Genomic DNA, 20,240 nt, shown 5'->3' with positions numbered 1-20,240 from the left:
CTGGAAAACCCACTCTTCGGTGCTAAATCAGTACAAACAGCTATCCTCAGAATACCCAATTGCTGTTTGTTCTGATTCAGTGCTAAATTGCAGGTTTCCCCAGGGGGAAACAGAGATCAGCCTTGAGAGTCAGCTTTTCCTGTAGGACTGGCCTGGCTTAAAGCAGTGCAGCATGAACATGACTATTATTCATATCAATGTTCCATTTGCAGCAGCAGCAGCAGCAGCAGAAGAAGAAGCTCCTCTGACAATAGCTAATGAGGTGTTAAGACAAACATCTCTCAACACGGTTCCCGAAAACCCTTTGCTCCACTGGAGAGTCACATTGAAACACAAAGCAAATGAACTTTGGCCAAAACAAAAACAACAACAAAAAAACCCCCATCACATTATGAATGAAGCAAAGCAAGAACATCTTTGATTTGGACTTTACACAATACATTCCCCCAGTCCTTCCAGAAGAGAACAAAGTCAGAGCTTGCTGTACTTTTCTAAGTGCATATGGCGCCCCCTGCTGTCTGCATCACATTTGCAAATGTGGAGACATGAACCGAAATAAAGGGGGAACAGAGGAAGCTGTCATATACTGAGACCATTCGTCCATCTAGCTCAGTATGGTCTGCACTGACTGGCAGTGGCTCTCCGGGTTTCCTGACGTGGGAATTTCCCATCCCTAACTGGGGATGCAGGGGATCCCTGCTTTCCCACTAAGCTATGGTGCTGGAACTCACCGTGAACACTTCCCTTGTTCTATTAGAATGACAATGGCACCCACTTGAGAGGTGCCAGAACTGAGTTCTGGCTGGAAAAAACCAACCTTTGGCTATTGACCCTTCCAGTATTTGTATGTGTGGATAGAATTTCTTCCAACGTCAGAGGCAGTCTGTCTCAGAAGTCCAGTTTCTGGAGAAGATGAGTGGAAGAGGGCTATTTCATACCCTCCGACACTTCTCTCATGAAAATAGGGACGTCCCATTCCATAATGATAATTTTACTACTTACACTCCCTCACATCTTTCTGGGTTGCCCCAGCCCCTCTGGGCAGCTTCCAACATATATAAAAACTCAATAAAACATTGGGGGGGGGAAACAAACCCCTTCCCTATACAGGATTGCCTTCAGATGGTTCGGGGGTCGGATAACTCCATACCCTCCAACATTTCTCCAGGGAAAATAGGGACAGCCTAAGGAAAAGTGGGACATTCCAGGATCACATCAGAAACCAGGAGGGCTTCTCTAAATCAGGGATGTCGCTGGAAAAGAAGGACACTTGGAGGGTCTGCTATTTCACATGCCCTGCTTGTGGCCTGTGCAGTGGTGTCTAATTGGCTACTGTAAGAAAGAGGCTGATGGATTAGGTAGCTCCCTGGCCTGATCCAGCAGCGTTCTACTTAGGTTGTTATTTTCAGGACAAAAGGAAATGGTTTCAACCTGAAATTATTTAGTGGTCTGGTGTTAGTTTTTGTTTTAGCGTTGGTGTGATTTGCCCAAAGGTACCAGAAACTTGACACCCCTATCCACACCTGGGCAGCCAAAAGCCCCCCCTGGATTGCTTTTGAAAAGTTGTAAAGCCTTTCATGGACTCAGCGCCTGCAATTTCTAAGCTGCAACGAGAAAGGGGGCTTCTCCCAGACGCAGTTGTTGCTAGGAGCTCAAAAGCTGTGGAATGCCATGTTGAGACAACCTCTAAGACTTGTCACGGTATCCTTTAAGGGGAATATTGACTCCTTCGGGGGTCTTGAAAATCACACCGGCCTCCGGGGAGAAGAGCTGTGTTCTGGAATTTGCATCTTGCAGTCGCCATCTGCCTATGTTGGGAAGAAGAGAGTGGTCTGGTTCTCACTGAGATGGTAATTAAACCTGTTTCTGATCCTTATTCCTTCGAAATGCAGGTTACGGTTAATGTTTATTCTTTTTAACTCCTGCTTGAAGACTTCCTGTGGGCATTTAGTTTATTTATATTTATGTGCATTTATATTTATGTGCATACTGCCAGCTCATATAAAATATCAAGGAGGGCACAACAATGTTCTCTGCACCCAAAGTCACAGAAACCAAGTGCAAAGCTGATTTGACAGGAGTGGAAGCATGGGCATGCAACACAGAGGAAGGAAGACTTCCAGGCAAACACCACGAGCAGAACGAGAAAAGAGCATGGAACAGACACAAGCAAGGTGATACACTATTTCAGCTTTCCTCCTCCAAAGCATTGCGACTTGAGAGGCATGGTCCAATAATTTCCTTTGATTAGAAGTGAAACCTGTCAGTCGCAAAAGAGTTCCTCATTCCCACTCCCCACAGCCTGGCATTTTCCTGATATGGCAAGCTGGCGGAGAAAGGTTTCAATTTTTGTAAACAACGTTGTCTGCTCCATTTTTCTTTAACCCAAATGTCCAAATCACTTTGATGCTCCTCATTTTGACAAAGGCATTTTGAACAGAGCCCGCTTTACTTGGGCAAACCTCAGGTCTTCTGAAGGAGCCCTCTTGGGTTTGGAATTCTGTATTCATCTGACTCTAATACATACCCATATTTCTCATAAAATTTCTCATTGATCCTGACTTGTTTTTAGGAGGTAATTTAATTATTGTTTGATTTTATACCAATGTTATATATTTGATGTTAGCCGCTCTGAGCCCAGTCTTGGCCGGGAAGGGCGGGATACAAATTAAAATTGTTTTTAGTATTATTATTATTAATAATATTACTATTATTACAGAAAAAACATTAGAAGAGCAAGGGCAAAGGCCCATCTAGAATTGAAAGATTTCAAGGAGACGAGGAGCTCAAAGTGGGTGGTTTTCTAGCAGAGGCAATCAGTCCCATCTCTCTCTAAGAAACGAGCAACTTTGTCCATTTTGGTTTCTCTTTTTTTTTCCAATTTAAAGTTCAGTTTTCCATATCAGTTAATGCTTCTCTATTTTTTTTAATATAAAAAAGTTTTCATAAAAGTTTATTAGGATTTTAATGTGAATTTGATCTAATATACACTTCTTGTGTGCAATTTTCTCACCATGTATATTTATGCCAAATAATTTCCCCTAACATAAAGCATTTTTGCATGTTAGCACTAATATATTTATTTTCATGCGGGCTTCACCACAGTGATTTGCATGCTTGTGCATGTTGCCTGATGTCTTGTGTAACGTTTGGGAAAGTGTGAACGGGGAAAGTTTGCTTTCCAAATGTCAGCTGCATTGAATTTCTTGTCCACCCCTATACACTTTCATATAACCTTATGCTTTAATAAATAAATAACATATAAAATAGAATGAACGGGGCATTCATCACAGTCATCCATCCCTACTCTTACTGCTGGCAGCTTTGCCTGTCACTTTTCACAAAGGTTTTAGTGCTACAGCATCGGCTCTTGGCACCAAGCAGGTGGTGATAAACATTACCGGAGGTGGGATTTTGAGTCAGACAAGCAGAGGACAAAATGATCCTTGCCTTGTGGGGGAATAGTGCAAACATCTTCCCACAGGCAGGTGAAATGGAAGAGGGAGGATCTGTTCCAAGAGGCTACCAAGAGGCCTCCTTGCATCAGCTTTGAACAAAACCACCTCCTGCTTGGTTGGCAGCTCACAAGGTCACAGCCAAGTAACACTTAGGGATGGCTAATAGGGCTAATAGGATGGCTAATAGGATGGCTAATAGGGCTAATAGATGGCTAATAGGCTGGACTAGATGAATCCCAAACTGGAATTAAGATTGCCGGAAGAAATATCAACAACCTCAGGTATGCAGATGACACAACCTTGATGGCAGAAAGTGAGGAGGAATTAAAGAACCTTTTAATGAGGGTGAAAGAGGAGAGCGCAAAATATGGTCTGAAGCTCAACATCAAAAAAACCAAGATCATGGCCACTGGTCCCATCACCTCCTGGCAAATAGAAGGGGAAGAAATGGAGGCAGTGAGAGAATTTATTTTCTTGGGTCCTTGGTCACTGCAGATGGTGACAGCAGTCACGAAATTAAAAGACACCTGCTTCTTGGGAGAAAAGCAATGACAAACCTAGACAGCATCTTAAAAAGCAGAGACATCACCTTGCCTACAAAGGTGCGTATAGTTAAAGCTATGGTTTTCCCAGTAGTGATGTATGGAAGTGAGAGCTGGACCATAAAGATCGCCAAAGAATTGATGCTTTTGAATTATGGTGCTGGAGGAGATTCTTGAGAGTCCCATGGACTGCAAGAAGATCAAACCTATCCATTCTTCAGGAAATCAGCCCTGAGTGCTCACTGGAAGGAGAGATCGCGAAGCTGAGGCTCCAATACTTTGGCCATCTCATGAGAAGAGAAGACTCCCTGGAAAAGACCCTGATGTTTGGAAAGATTGAGGGCACTAGGAGAAGGGGACGACAGAGGATGAGATGGTTGGACAGTGTTCTCAAAGCTACGAACATTAGTCTGACCAAACTGTGGGAGGCAGTGCAAGACAGGAGTGCCTAGCGTGCTATGGTCCATGGGGTCACGAAGAGTCGGACACGACTAAACGACTAAACAACAACAATAGGGCAGAAGGCAGGGAGCCCAATCAAATGTGGAGCCAGAACTAATGAGGTGCAAAGTGAACTAATTCTACTTTTTGCCCATGCTCTTCCTTGTTGAGTTCTATGAGGTGGAGACTCAGATTGGTGGGGCAGTGTCCCATTTGCTCTAATGGACTGGCACCACGGACAGCGATTCCCGGGGAAAGTGTGGCCACCCACCATTTAAGCAGAGGAGCAAGGAGATGTTGGTAGTGGGGAAAGAAACCAGAAGTGTAAGAAATTATGGCGGTAGAGGAGGGACATTGACCAAGGCCCAAGACATTTTGCTGCCTGAGGCGAAGGAAGCAAGGACACCTCCCCTGCTCCATGTGCAAAAGCTGATCAGGCTGGCAGTTGAACTTTACTTCAACATCCTCCATTGCACTTGAAGGCAGGAAAATAGCTTAGGGGGTGCAGGGCAGGCCACATGGCACATACACAAACAGCTGTATTCACCACGGCTGTGCATTAAATTGGCATACCATTGAATACCTGTATTGGAATAACATTGTGATAAGTGTTTCAACAGGGACACGGGTGCCGCTGTGGTGTAAACCACAGAGCTTAGGGCTTGCCAATCAGAAGGTCAGTGGTTCGAATCCCTGTGACGGGGTGAGCTCCTGTTGTTCAGTCCCCGCTCTTGCCAACCTAGCAGTTCGAAAGCACGTCAAAGTGCAAGTAGATAAATAGGTACTGCTCTGGCGGGAAGGTAAATGGCGTTTATATATAGCGCCCTAATATAAAAAATAATGGGTCCCTAATATAAAAAATAATGCCCATTAAAAGAAAAAAAAAGTATTTTAAAATCAATAAAAAAGGTATAAAAGCAAATGTATTAAGGATATATGTACATATAAATCATACACTTTCCTCTGCATTCAACATTTTCTGCATTCTGAGTCAACTAAGACAATCAAGTGAATTCCTAAAGGGTTGCAGACTTGTTTTCCTGTCTTGTTGAATAGTCTTTGACTTTCAACTTTATTGTTTTAAACCACTTGTGGCTCCCTTTTGACCTTTGCAAGGTGGTAGGGAAATGGTGTTCTAAAGAAATATGTTTCCAAAACAGACACATTGCCTCTCCTTTTGATTCCTTTCGCTCTCTATATCCCAAATGCACATGTGTAAAAACACTGCCCCAAAGAACCATTTTTTAATATCATCTTACATAGGATTGTATTTATTTATTTTATTTACATAATTTTATTCTGCTTCTCAGTTGAAAAAGGTGCCCAGTGTGCCTTAACATACTGCCAATGAAACAAGACCGTATCTGGCCTCAGACTTGCAATCTAAAAGACACAACACAAAAGAAAAAAAGAGATGGGGAGGGAAGAGAATAGAGCTACCTCACGCACCAATCCTTAAAGTTCAATAGTAGTTCATGTTAGGGCCGCACACCAGATTTGGCCAAAGGCTGAACTAAACTGATTTTTGGTGAGTTCAGAATCTGGGCTTTGGCTGACTGAGGTGCAGACAGCCCCAGATTGGGTCTTTCAGAGCAATCTGGGCTGTCAGGGGGCAGGTGCTGACCTTTAAAGCCCTAAATGGCCTCATCCCAGTATACCTGAAGGAGCGTCTCCACCCACATCGTTCACTGATTTCCAGCTCCAAGGGCCTTCTGGCGGTTCCCTCACTGCGAGATGTGAGGTTACAGGGAACCAGGCGGAGGGCCTTGTTGGTGGTAGCACCCACCCTGTGGAACGCCCTTCCATCAGATGTCAAGGAAATAAACAACTATCTGACTTTTAGAAGACACCTGAAGGCAGCTTTGTTTAGGGAGGTTTTTAATGTTTGATGTTTTATTGTGTTTTTAATATTCCTGTTGGTAGCGGCCCAGAATGGCTGGGGGAACCCAGCCAGATGGGCAGGGTATGTATGTATGTATGTATGTATGTATGTATGGGCAGGGTATGTATGTATGAGCAGAATAAACCTGGAGGATTCAGTCCTGAAGGCTGCAGGGTTTGGAAAGGGAGTGAAAGAGATGCACTCTCATTCCCGGCCCACTTCCTGAGTGTATGTGGACTTAGGGATTAAAATGCACCTCCATTAAATGTTAGCCATTTCCCCTTAATTGATTAAAGGCCAGATCTAGGACATGTGTTCTTCAGGTTGGCCCAACCTGGGTTGGATCAGTCCCCTGGACTGGGTAAAGGAGGGGGGATGTGCATTACTGCACATCAGGCATGGCTGATCTGGTCATTGCATGATTGCGAGAAGCTCAGCTTACATACATCTGGATCCTGCTGGGAGTTATTTCCGCCTTTGAATAGACTTTGCGTTCCTGTGAAGGCAAGCCACGAGATGTATGCCTTTGCAGATGGAAAGGAGGGAGCAAACTTCAGCTATTGTTGCTAAACCTTTTTCTCTGCTCGTTCCATTTCTGCCATTCTGTTTTTCCCACTGGAAACACAGCTGTGGAGTAGCCAGAAGAATTTCAGCAATCAGATAAGAACAAGTGGTGTAATTTCAACACAGCCCTTTTCTTGCCCATCGCTTTTTGATTTCATTTTTTTTTTAAAAAAAAATTGCTTGGCTTGAAGTTTGCTCAGTAGAGTAGAGCAGGGTGGCTCAAAAAGACAGCCCGTCAGAGTAAACAGAAGACCACAGAGAATATACAGTCCTGGTTTCATTCTGCTACAGTGGGGGTGACGAACCTCAGGCCTGGCGAGGTCAAATGTGGCCCATCAGACTTCTCTATTTGGCCATCAAGAATCTCTCTAGGCTCTGCCCCTCCACTGGCCAATCTTGCTCCATACTTTTCTTGAGTGCTTTTGCCTGTCTGGAACATGCCCTGATACTATGAAGGTGTCTGTTGCTTACCTGGGTGGAGAAAGGCATGGGCAAACCTCTGATTCACACTGTACAAATTTAACTCATCCACTGCTCCATCCACTTTTGCCTGTCCCTGCCCACCGCTGGCATGCATGGAAGAGATTGCACTACTGATTTCAGATTCTGGGGACTCCAGCTCAGAAGCTATAGTAAAAATACGGTATTCTCTGTGACACTGGAGTCCTTTACTCGTAAATGGGCCAGGCCTCTTTAAGAGTAGAGGTTCTACCCATTGGGGCAAAGCTAGCTACTCTGAGGAAGCTGCAGTTCTATCTAACCTCAGTTTGGGTCTGCTGGTTGCTCGGGCAGCATTCAGTCCTGCCTTCTTTTGATTGTGTGGCAATATGCCCTCCTTCCCCAGAATAAAGACTCATGACACCGGGATTAAGATTTAATTAATTGGGTGGTTAAGGCCACAACTTTATTAATTATGCATGTAGAGCGGAATTGGCTTAGGTGTTGGAACCTAACAGGCTATATCCGACTCCAACCCGTGTGTTGAAGTCTGTGAGAAGTTAACCACCAGAAAGGAGCCCCGCAACGTAGATCTACTAGAGCTCCTCCTGTGGCCACCGAAGGGGCGTGCCTTACGGCCCAGGCAACTCCAGGCTCAGGACCAAGCCTCGCCCCCGGAATCCTTTAACGGAATTACTTCTCCAAATTAGGGCAGCTGATGACGTAACTTGCCCCTCCTCCATCTAATTGTTATGCAAATTTCCAACGCCTAACCGCCACTCGAGCCCGGATAGCAAGTCTAGTACGGTAGTTCCCACTTGGAGCTATCCAGGGTACTACTTATCTTGCTTCTTTTTGCCTTACGGGTCTGGACTTAGCTTTGTCTAACTGTGCCTTGTTGGAACTTGACATTTGCTTGACTCGACTGTGCTTCCTAGATCTGGTGGTATGTGAACTATTGCCCCTGAATTCTATGCCCAGTACAAGCCCCCAGCTTGAGCTTAGATCCCTGTCCTACAGCTGGGACTGCTTCCTAAAACAGAACACTACACTTGGGTCACTTCTAATGTGACTGCATCCACCCAGGCTGGTCATTGGCTCTCCTTGACCAGGATAGGCTATAAAAACTTCCTGGGCATTCTAGGACTTTGCATGCTCCACAACTGAGCGCTGAAAATGCAGCTGAATCTAACCTAAGAACTCAAGAAAAGTTTAGGAAAGCACCACCTCATCCATCCCATGGTGGTCAAGGTCCATTTAGTTCAGCATTGTCTACCCTGACGGATAGTAACTTTCCAGAGTTTCAGACAGGAGTCTTTCCCAGCCCTCCCTGATGACACCTTCTGTACGTAGAGCAGATGTTCTACAACTAAGCCACAGACTTACACAGGAAGCTGCCTTTTGCCAGAGCATGCTATATGTCTGACTAGCCTAGTGTTGCGTACTACCAGGTGTGACCCAAGTAGCGCCTTTTAGATGGGTCAGATATTAGGTGATGTGGAAGACTTTTCACCAGAGTGTCACTACCAGTCTCAGTAGACTAGCCTTCCCCAACCTGGTGCCATCCAGACAACATCATACTGCAACTCCCATCAACCATAGGCAGCATGTCCATTGGTCAGGGTTGATGAGAGATGGAGGCTGAGACACCTGGAGTCACTACTTTGATCACTTCTGGAAGTAGACAATGGTGGCAAATGTAAAAAAAGGGGTTTTAAAAGGTAATTGGACGGGGGGGGGGGTTACAGAGAAGAATGGTCTTTGCCAGCATCCTTCCTCCTCCTAACCTGCCCCTCCCCCCACCCCACCACTTCTAGGAGATTCCCTGTCAAGCCACAAATACCACTATTTTGAATCAAGCTGCAAGGACAGCTCTAGATAAAATATACCAGGCAAAAGTGTCCAGGCCTTTTGCTCTTGAATGATGGGATGATCAATCTTGTCCTAAGAATCATAGGGGAATGTCAAATGAATATTGCTGAGGGATGCAACAGGGGATCTGGGGAGGGGAGGGGAAGTTAATAAGCAAAGTTAGAGCATTACTGTTCTGAGCCATTAAACAAAATTCTAGTTCTGCTTTATGTGCAGTTGAATGAAGACCTCTTTGTTATTTATTAGCGAGCCATCATGGAAGCCATAACCCAGGTGAGAGGAGAATAGATTTATTGTTGTTCTCTTTAAAGTAGGGAAAGGTTAGTGTGCCACTGGATTCCATACTAATATAACCTTTCTGCTAATGGCAGTGATTAGCATTTGGTAGAAAATGGGAAGAAATTGCTTTTGATATTTATTGATAAGTCTAGCAAGATTTAGCACGACTCTAATAAGAAGAAGAAGAACGCAACACGTTCAGTGGCTGATACAAAGGTTTTGGATTTCCCCACAATGAACTCAAATAATTTTTTAAAACTATTATTCATAATTAAAGCACGGAACCTTTGATGTACACAATGCTTTTAAACAGTGACAGAGCCAGAAAGTGTTTATATGATTAATTGAATAGACAACTTAATTTTTAATAATAATATACTGATGGCTCAGAAATGTTCCCTCAGTGGAAGGATGAGGAACCTCAGAGCTGGGGGCCAAATATGGCCCTCCAAATATGGCCTTCTCTGTGTGGCCCTTTGAACTCTCCCCAAACACTAACACTACTTATACCCAGGCCATGTCTCTCACAGATGCTGCTTTGCACCCTCATTAAGTGTCTTTGTCTGGCTTGGAATGTGCCTTCAACTTCTCACAATACCCTTTCCTTTCCTGGATGCAAGACAAAGAAGGATGTGTAAGTGTGTGCAAACAAGAGGCTACCTTCGAAACACATGCCCCTCTCTATTCTCCATCCATGAAAGCAAGAAGCTTCCATGGATGGAGAATAGACACCATCCAGACAGCAGAAACACTCAAGGGTGTGAAGCAGGGCCAGTAGCGGGTGTGACTTGGAAGGGGGTGTGGCTGGGGAAGGCTGTCATCTGGGGAGAGCCTTGAGGGGCAGATAAAGAGGCTTTTTTGGGGGGGTTCTTCTGGGTGTTGGTCATACCTGCCAAGTTGCTGTCAGAGAAATAAGGGACCGGGCGGAAATAGAAGACCGGAAGTAGCGCTGCCGCCATTTTGGAACTGGGCGGAGCATGCTCAGAAGTGACTTTTGATGCTGTTTTGCCCAGTTCCAAAATGGCCGTCGCATCAGAAGTCGCACTGCAGCCATTTTGGAACTGGGCAAAGCAGCATCAAAAGTCGCTTCTGAGCATGCTCCACCCAGTTCCAAAATGGCCGTCGCACCAGAATAAACCGGGAAAACAAAAAAAAAATCCGTTTTATCAGCTAGGAACAGCTGGAAAAACGGGGATTTCCCAGGGAAAACGGGAGACTTGGCAGCTATGGTGTTGGTACTGCTGGGCAGCTCCTCTGCCCAGTGTGGGGATGCTGGCTTCTCATTGCATGCTAACATGTCCTGAACCACTGCCTGGGAATGATTTAAAACATCTGAAGGTCTGTCACATGGAAGGTGGCACAAGCTTGCTTTCTGCTGCTTCAGAGGATGGGACCCACACCAATGGATGACAAGAGATGAGAGTCCAACTAAACATTAGGAAGAATATTCTGATGGCAAGAGCTTCTTTCCTAGTGGAATGAGCTACCTCAAAAGGTAGCGGACTCTCCTTCACTGGAAGTTTTTAAACAGTGGTTGGATGAATATCTGTGAGGGATTCTTTAGCTGTGATTCCTGCATTGCACGGGGTTGGACTAGATTACCTTTGGGGTACCTTCCAACTCTACATTTCTATGATTCTTTGGCTGGTTTTACTGTCTGATGCCTCTTAGCTTTTCATTCATTCATTTATTTGGAGGTCTTGCTATGCATCCCAATAAGTTCCAGGAAAATCCCTGCTTGTCTAAAGAGATAATTGCCTTTCCACTTGGTGTGTGCGCAAGTTGCTTTTCCCTATAAATTAAACAGTTTGGAATGATCACAGAAGGTGATTCTAAGTAAGTGCTTGATGTTCCTTAACACTCGGAAAGCATCTGATTGGAAGCTTCTTTGTCATTGGGAATTAGGCTCTTGAATGCTGCCTGTTTACACCCTCATATGCTTGGAGTGCTATACTCGAAATTACAAAGGCACAGTTTCCCCATGGGAATGCAATCATGCCTGCTAGAGAGGTGATATGATTTTGTACACAAAAGGGGAGAAGTGTGTCTCTTCCAAGGTATTAAGAGGCATAAAGGATGAGACGACATCTCCAGAAAGAGAGGGTGGGATCACATTGTTGCAAACCACAACAAAAGCTATTTATTCTTGCTATTTTTATTCCTCCTTTTCTCCTCCCTCCTTTTCTCCTTGCAGCAGCAACCCTGAGAGGTAGGTTAGGCTATGAGATCGTCATTGCCCCAAAGTCAACCCAAGGGGCTTCATAGCTAAATGGGGATTGGAGCCTGGATCTTGTAGAAACACCAGAAGGAGTTTATTTTGCCAGAGCTATTGGTCCCTCTAGTGCAGCGTTTCTCAACCACTGTTCCGCGGCACACTAGTGTGCCGCGAGACGCTGGCTGGTGTGCCGCGACGTGCGGCGATGAGAAGGGCGATTTGCATTGTCACGTGCCTGGCGGCCGCCAATAAACAACACTGACCCGCCGGAAAGCAATATTTGGCAAGTGTTTCTTACAGTCATAATTATAATATAGGGCGGCACAGAGTTAAATTTTTTAACATTTTAATGGTGGTGTGCCTCGTGATTTTTTTCACGGAACAAGTGTGCCGTGGCCCAAAAAAGGTTGAGAAACACTGCTCTAGTAGTCCTCCAGGGTTTCAGGTGGGGGACATTCCAAGCCCTACCTGGCTAATACCCGACCATGAACTATGGACCTTCTGCACACAAAGCTGTGTTGCAGGAGGTGCCACAGCAATGCTGTAGAACAGAGCGAGAGGCAGGGGCATGCCAAATTTTAGCATTGCCCAAGGCGCTGGTGAAAGTTGAGAGCCCAAAGTACACCACTGCTGTCCTTCTGCTAGCATGGTGCTTGCAGAGAACACACTGGCAAAGCTTATCCCTGCAGATGAGTGGACAGTTCAGTCCTGCTGTGCGTTGCTTCACTGGTCCATTCCCTGTGGGATGCAGACTCCTCCCCCATCCCACAGGCCAACTTTATCAGGTGGGTGGGGCAACCCACCTATCTATTTCTTGGTGTCATCATGATGTCAGGTGATGGATGTGTGGCCCTACACACCTATCTAAGTTGACCCACTAGGGCATTCTAGTTATCAGCCTTGACGCCTGGCTCCCGCTTCCCAGTTTTCTCACTCTGTAGCAGCCTATAGCCATGCACTGACAAGCACTTAAAGTTTTTTTTCTTTAATAATTTTTATTAATTTTCCAATAAAAACAGCCAATTAACATATCCATCAAATCATAATCATAATCCAATTAAAAACAATAAAATAAAATAAACAACCAAATTACAATCCAAATTATTAATTTTCCCGGGCTTCCCATAGTCTGGACCTCTGAAGTATATCTCCAATATATTCGTTCCTGCCTTCTTCTTGTTCTCATATTTTCCATATTCCAATCTTAATGCTTTAAAGTTCTCCATCCCTGGCCATGCGATTCTCAATCATGTCAGAAATCATATATCCTTTTATCCATCCGAGTACAGCTTTATTTGTGTATATATATTTTTTCAACTGTCTATTTGCCAGCGCAGCTTTTCCTGACTTCATTCCAATCTTCCAATTCGGGCTGTCGTCCAAGTCTATCGTTTGAAGTTTAATGACACAGCAACTCCCAAGTTGTTAAATTATTCCAATCTGGGCTGTTGTCCAAGCCTGTTGTTTGAAATTTAATGACGCAATAACTTCCACGTTATTAAGTTGTTAAATTGTTGAGCATACTGTTTACAATATTGCAATGTAAATGAACTGTATTCCACGGATATACAGTGGTACCTTGGGTTGTGGACCCGATCCATTCTGGGGTGCAATTCACACCCCGAAAAGTCCGCAACCCAAGTGGCGCTTTCACGCATGCACGGAAGCGCGATAGAGCGCTTCTGCGCATGCTTGCATGGCGGAACCCAAAAGCAAAAACTTCCGGGTCCGCAGCGTTCGCAACATGGAAAAACGCAACCCGGAAAAACTTCGACCCAACCCGAGGTATGACTGTAAGTCATCTGGCGATCGATCAGCTTTCCCAGAGACCACACAATCCCACCCTCTGGGCCCTAGAAGGGGGGTTGCTAGACATTCATTTAGCCTTCTCTCTCGCTCATAATGAAGAAAGTCTGGAAACAGATCCCAAATTGTTGTATTTATCTACTTGCACTTCAATGTGCTTTCAAACTGCTAGGTTGGCAGGAGCTGGGACCGAGCAACAGGAGCTCACCCCGTCGCGGGGATTCGAACCGCCGAGCTTCCGATTGGCAAGCCCTAGGCTCTGTGGTGCTCTGGTCCATGGGGGCACGAAGAGTTGGGCACGACTAAATGACTAAACAACAACAACAACAGGCTCTGTGGTTTAGACCACAGTTCCACCTGCATCCCTTGTGTCAGTGCAGCAAAGTCACCAGCAAACTGATTATGCATTTTCTTGCACAACAATGTCACACTGGTGCAAAACATTTCAGCAGCAGAACAAGTATACAGCTAAGTGACTTTTAACTTAGTACTATAGTGGATACAACCCCACTTCACACACACACCCTTCCTATTTCTGCCTTCCTCTCTGGTGGGAAGGGGAGGTGCACAGACAATTGAGTTATGACTCTACAATGCTGAACAGCTGAGGGCACAGGTCTCTTGTACATCTTTGGCAGCGAATCATGACAACCGGCAGGAACCCAGCTGAGAGACACAGAGAGCTGATGCAACAGGGAGAAGAGCAATTTATTTACAGCGATGAATTTTTGTGCTGATTTTAGGAGCCGATTTGCAAAAGGGCATGAATGGCAGCATTGCGAATGCTGGCCTTAATTAAAGTTCAATTATATTTTTCTCTCTTTTTTGCCTTAGAATGCTGACAGGCTTTTCCTTTCCTCAAGACAATTAAGTACATTTGTTTTCTGCAGAGAGATAGAGAAAGATTGAGAAAGGGGGAGTTTTTCTACCTCATCTGTCCCAAAGGAATAGTTGTACTCTGTCTCCATCACCTAGCCTGGTGAACATCTTGAATGTTGAACCGCACTACTGTAGAATTTTCAAAACAGGCCTTGCATAACTAATGGTGCTTAATCCACAGAGAGGAGAGAACAGTTGTCAGCTCTAAGATGGTGTGATGAACTCATACTGTCACTAAGGGATGGAGTGAAAAGTAAATTAGCGGAATCAAAAAGCCATTTTCTTCATGATTAGCCACCGTGGTTATGGCACTCATTTAATATTTGCCCAGGCCTCTCTGATCAAGCTTAATGTACAGAAAAGGATGCATTCTTGTGTGTTTTAATAAAGGAAATCAAATGCAAATTAATTTCCTGACTGCACTCCAGCAACAAGACTAAGCACACTTACCTGGGAGTAAGCCACATTGGATAAAGGGACTGACACATCTGTTCTCCAAGTTTCTAATTTTTCCAATCTAATTTTTCTATTCTCCACATTTTTGCGACAATTTCTATTTTTTAAAAAATCCTCATGGAAAACTGATTGTCACGTTAATGCATTTCCCCCATAATATACTTTTATGCATTTATTCTGTTACATTTTCTGTCATATAATTTGTCTGCAATATTGCCCAATAGCTACATATTTTTTGCAAAGAAAGTTTCCCTAATACAATGAATTTTGTATGTTATGGCCACTAATATATGCATTTTTATGCAGACTTTACCTGTTCATATTTTTTTTACACATATTACTCAGCTGCAGAAATGCATTGCAAAATTCGGAGAAATGTAAATTTCAAAGGATGTATATTTTTCTGGTTTCTGCATTGTTTCAGTAAGTGCAAATTTGGTAAGCTTGCATTTAAATGCAAACTGGACCAAATTTCTCCCCTTCCCTACCAGTTTGGATCCTGGATATATATGACTACGTTTCAGTACTTTATTACGGCCATAGGCCCATATCAAGATATCAACACAAAACAATGTACATCGTACAACAGAACAAAACAAAACAAAAGTTAACAAAATCAATTCCATTCATAAAATCCTATCCCTATAAGTATTATAAAATTACAATTACAAGGTAAAAAATATCACTTAGATCATCTGGTCACCACTATAAATCAAACATTAGGGCAAAAAATCAATAATCATAAAGTAACCCATTTTTCCTCTTGTAGGATAGAACTGCAATCAGGTATCTAGCTACAAGGAGTGATCTACTTGGCTCATTATCCTGTAACAGATATGTTAACTGGGATTCCGAAGTCTTATCCAAAGTTTCAGATATTAAGGGGGATAAAAATCTGGTCCGAGGGACCATGTGCAAGGGGCAACAGAATAATATATGATGGAGGGATTCTATGGATCTGTTGTCACATGCACACAGAACTGAACTCTGACCTTTCGAGAACCTATTATTCACAACATTGCAAGGAAAGACATTAAATCTTGCCTTAATAAAGGCAAACCTATGGGCCGCGACTGATAGGGATGTCAAATAAGATGGAATCTGCAGGGAGGGCACTATGCCGAGGTTCGATGGTGAACAGGTACCACTTCCCATTATGACATTTTGCTGAAGGTCCATCTCCTCTAGTTTTTGCTTGAGGGTTCTTTTAGCTGTGGCAAGGTCTAGTTTCAACAAGTCCGAAGGGGACAGTCCATAGGACACAATTTTAGTATGGATCGTTTTTGCCCAGGGACTAGGAAACTCGTCTCGCCAAAGACATTGAATCAAATAACGATTCGGAAGCCTGTACCACAGAGACAGCCAATAGCATAGAATACGCCTCCAGAAAATAGTTTCTAGAGAGGAGATTTTTAATTCTAAGCGAATGGCTGAATTACTGACACACTGAGGCAGTTTTAATAGACGTCTCATGAATTGATTTTGGATTACCTCCAAAGGCCTTAAATTTACTGCGGCCCCCCATAGTGGGGCGGCATAGGTCATTGTCGCGATCACTTTGTTGTTAAATACCTTCAAGGCGGATGGAACGTGGAGAGCCCCGTCAGAGAAGAAAAAGCGCAAAAGCGCGAAAGAAAGGGCTTTGGCCTTATTTAGGGTATATGCAATATGTGCTTTCCAGCCCATATTGTGTTGGAGATAAACTCCTAGGTATTGAAATTTAAAAACCTGTTCGATAGGTTTCCCGTCTAGTTCCCACTTATATGATTTTCGACTTTTGGAAAAAATTAGAACTTTGGATTTAGATTGGTTTATGGTGAGAAAATTGGATTTACAATATGAAGCAAAAATTTTGAGTGCCCTCCTAAGGCCAATTCTCGAAAAAGAGAGGAGAACTGCATCGTCTGCGTAAAGTAATAGTGGGCAGCGGTAGTTTGCAAGGCGTGGGGCATGGATGGTTATTTGGGATTCGGCTAAGGGTGCCCTCATATCACTAATGAATAAATTGAAAAGAAGAGGGGCTAAGATACACCCTTGCCGGACTCCTCTGTTGATGGGTACAGTATTTGTGAGGTCGCCGGCAGGGGTTATTCTCACCCTGGCAGCCGACCCTTCGTGAAGTTGAATCATTAGCCATAATAACCTCCTATCAATTCCCCAGCGTGCCAATTTTTCCCAAGGTAGCCTTCTGGGAATACTATCAAACGCGGCTTTGAGATCTATAAAGGCCGCGCAAAGTTGACCTCGAGTTGGAAAAGTATATTTTTGAGCTAGATGGTACAAAACTAATACATGATCGGTAGTTGAGTGATTTGGTCTAAATCCTGCTTGTTCAGGGCCTATCAGTTGTTTTTCGTCAGACCATTGGACAAGTCTGGTTAACAGGAAGCGTGCATATATTTTCCCAATTATTGACAAAAGACTGATGTTTCTATAGTTCCCCGGATCAGCTGGGGAACCTTTTTTGTAAATTGGAATTATAATTGCATCCTTCCATGTTTTGGGTACAAGTCCAGTTGCGTTGATGGCATCAAAAGTAATAGCAAGGATTTTTGCCCACCAAGCAGGATGGAGTTTTATGGCTTCCGCCGGGACCAGATCGGGCCCGGGGGCTTTACCGATCTTAAGTTTAGCGATTAATTCCAAAATTTCATCCGGCTCGGTGGCAGGCCAAATAGGGAGGTGTTCAAACAGATCATCAAACGTATAGGTCTTGGTTTCTGTTAGCGCAAAATATTTCCTTAAAAATAGTTCCCAAACTGGGGCAGGGATGACTGTTAAGGGGTACTTTTTAGATCTTCTATTAACGAGGTGCCAGAATTGTCGTGAGTTTTGGGATCTGGAGGCGACTATTAGCGCTTGCCAGCGATTTTGCTGCCACTTACGCTTGGCTATTTTCTGAGCCTGCTTGTATGCAGTTTTGGCTTGTTGATAACTCGGGGGTAATACTAGGGCGCCAGAGAATTTATACTCATTGTAGATAGTGCAGAGGTGCTGTCTAGCTTGTTTGCATTGCGAGTTAAACCAGGGAGCACCAATCTTGTATTGGGTCCGGTTAACTCGGTGGGCCGGTACTGTGAAGAAGGATGTGAGATCTTCCATAAACAAAGAGAATACATTAATGATTTTGTCATGTCCATATGAGTCTAGATTTGAGGCAATGTGAGATTGAACTATCTCTTTTTGGAAAAGTTCCATATATTTTTGGGCCTGAGTTGGAGACCGATATGACTACGTTTGTTGAATGCCCTCTTAGGCAAATATGATCCTCAGGCAACGCTAGTGTTCCACTAGGAGAGTCAAAATGCACTTTACATGGCTAATTATCTTCATTAGAGCCTCTGTTAAAGCATTTCATTAGCTAAGGGTGCAATCCTAACCCCACCTACCTGGGAGTAACCCCTATTGAATTCATTAGAGTTTACATCTGGATAGATATGGTTAGGATTGATGCCTAAATCTTGTGACAAGGAAATTGTTTTGCAATTTTTTAAAAGAAAATGTTTCCTCTCCCTCCCCCCCCTTCAGTATGGATATTTTATCAATCCACGTACAGATTCTTTTTTTAATAGTCCATAAAATGCTCTTGAAATATTTACAAACCATCTGGCTCATATTTAATTGTAATTAGACAGAATCTAGGAAAATAATTTTTTTTGGCCTTCTTGTAATTAAGCTAACCATGTAAATATGTTTGCTTTGTTGAAGACATTCCGTGCCTAGGGATAATTTTAAAAATTGCTTCTATTCCTCATTGATCAAGGACTGCTAAATTTTCCTCTTTGAACTTCTTAAGGAAATTTGGTGTAAGGGAGGTCAGATGGCAAGAGATGATTTACTGCAGATCTTTGAATAAGACTAGAAGTAAATTTCATATACTTCGGATAGGCCAAATAGAACAGCATTTTAATAAGTATATGAACACATATATTTTTCTTATTCCTAGAAGACTTAGGCAAGGAGCCAAAGACCTACTGTATTTTTCGATCCATAGGACGCACCTAGTGTTTAGAGGAGGAAAACAAGAAAAAAATATTTTGCTTTCTTGAATTGCCCTAGGCATAGCAGCCAACTCCTAGGGGCCTAGGGGCCTTTGCCCCCCCCCCAAATTAAATATTTGTGGAAGCTTATTTTGCAAAGGGGGAAAGCTCCATTTTTTTTTAGGATCAGCTAAAAGTTGTGACAGGGTGAGCTCCCGTTGCTTTGTCCCAGGTCCTGCCAACCTAGCAGTTCGAAAGCACATCAAAATGCAAGTAGATAAATAGGAACCGCTACAGCGGGAAGGTAAACGGCGTTTCCATGTGCTGCTCTGGTTTGCCAGAAGCAGCTTTGTCATGCTGGCCACATGACCTGGAAGCTATACGCTGGCTCCCACGGCCAATAATGTGAGATGAGCGCGCAACCCCAGAGTCGGTCACGACTGGACCTAATGGTCAGGGGTCCCTTAACCTTTACCTTTAAAAGTTGTGCAGCTTTTTTGGCAAATGGGAAAAGCTGGTCAAGTGCTTACTGGGCTTTGGGAAGGAAGTAGGAGGGTTCTAAGACACTGCTAAAGCCTTGCTCTTCCTTCCCTTAAGCTGCAAGGGCTGGGAGGAGGGTGGCATATTACCAAGACACCCCCCCCCCCGGATACCTGAGATGTATATATTTAGGATCCATAAAATTCCTCCGGTTGTAAATTGTTGTAACTGATATTAATATTGTGTTTTTGTAGTGCCGTGACCTGCCTTGAGACCTTATGGTGAAGTACAAGCTAGAAATTCTATAAATAATAACTGATATTAATAAACTCAAGTGGACCAAGTGCGCCATATGGTGCTGCGTAATCAACATAAGGAACATAAGAAGATCCCTGCTGGATGAGGCCAAAGATGACCCATCTAGATCAGCATCCTGTTCTCTCGGTGGCCAACCAGATGCACGTGGGAAACCAGCGAGAAGGACCTGAGCACAAGAGCTGTCTGCCCACCTGAGATTCCTAGCAACTGGTATTCAGAAGCATACATCCTCCAAAAGGAGGCAGAACATAACCATCCTGGTTAATACCGTTGCTAGCTTTATCCGCTATGATTTTCTCCAGTCCTCTTTTAAAGCTATCCAAGTTGGTGGCCGTTGCTGCATCATGATGAGTTGAAGTCCAACCACACCTGGCTCCTCATCTCCACTGTATTTAGTAAAGTTGTGCCCATTTCCATCCATAACTGTTTCACTCTCTTCGCTGTGGCATGTGTCTGCGATAGCTTCATTTTCAAAAGCCACCTGCCCAATCACACAGGGGGATCTTGTGCGATAAATACCTCATCAGCAGGTCCCATCACCAGCATCTCTGCAGGTTGCCACACCCACCTTGCCACCGTCTACAGCAGGCATCCCCAAACTTCGGCCCTCCAGATGTTTTGGACTACAAT

General features: G+C 43.9%; 1 long non-coding RNA gene across 1 annotated transcript; it reads left to right on the top strand.

Annotated features, from left to right (window-relative positions):
* The first annotated feature begins 1,471 nt into the window (after positions 1 to 1,471).
* LOC148683078 (uncharacterized) lies at positions 1,472 to 20,030 on the top strand. The gene is made up of 2 exons (XR_015947471.1): positions 1,472 to 1,850; positions 19,547 to 20,030. It is a non-coding gene; the product is annotated as an uncharacterized LOC148683078 (long non-coding RNA).
* Positions 20,031 to 20,240: the final 210 nt, after the last annotated feature.

The sequence above is a fragment of the Zootoca vivipara genome, chromosome 16, assembly GCF_965207765.1.
Source record: "Zootoca vivipara chromosome 16, rZooViv2.hap1.1, whole genome shotgun sequence".
NCBI classification, from domain to species: domain Eukaryota; kingdom Metazoa; phylum Chordata; class Lepidosauria; order Squamata; family Lacertidae; genus Zootoca; species Zootoca vivipara.
This window is presented reverse-complemented; position numbering and strand designations above follow the sequence as displayed.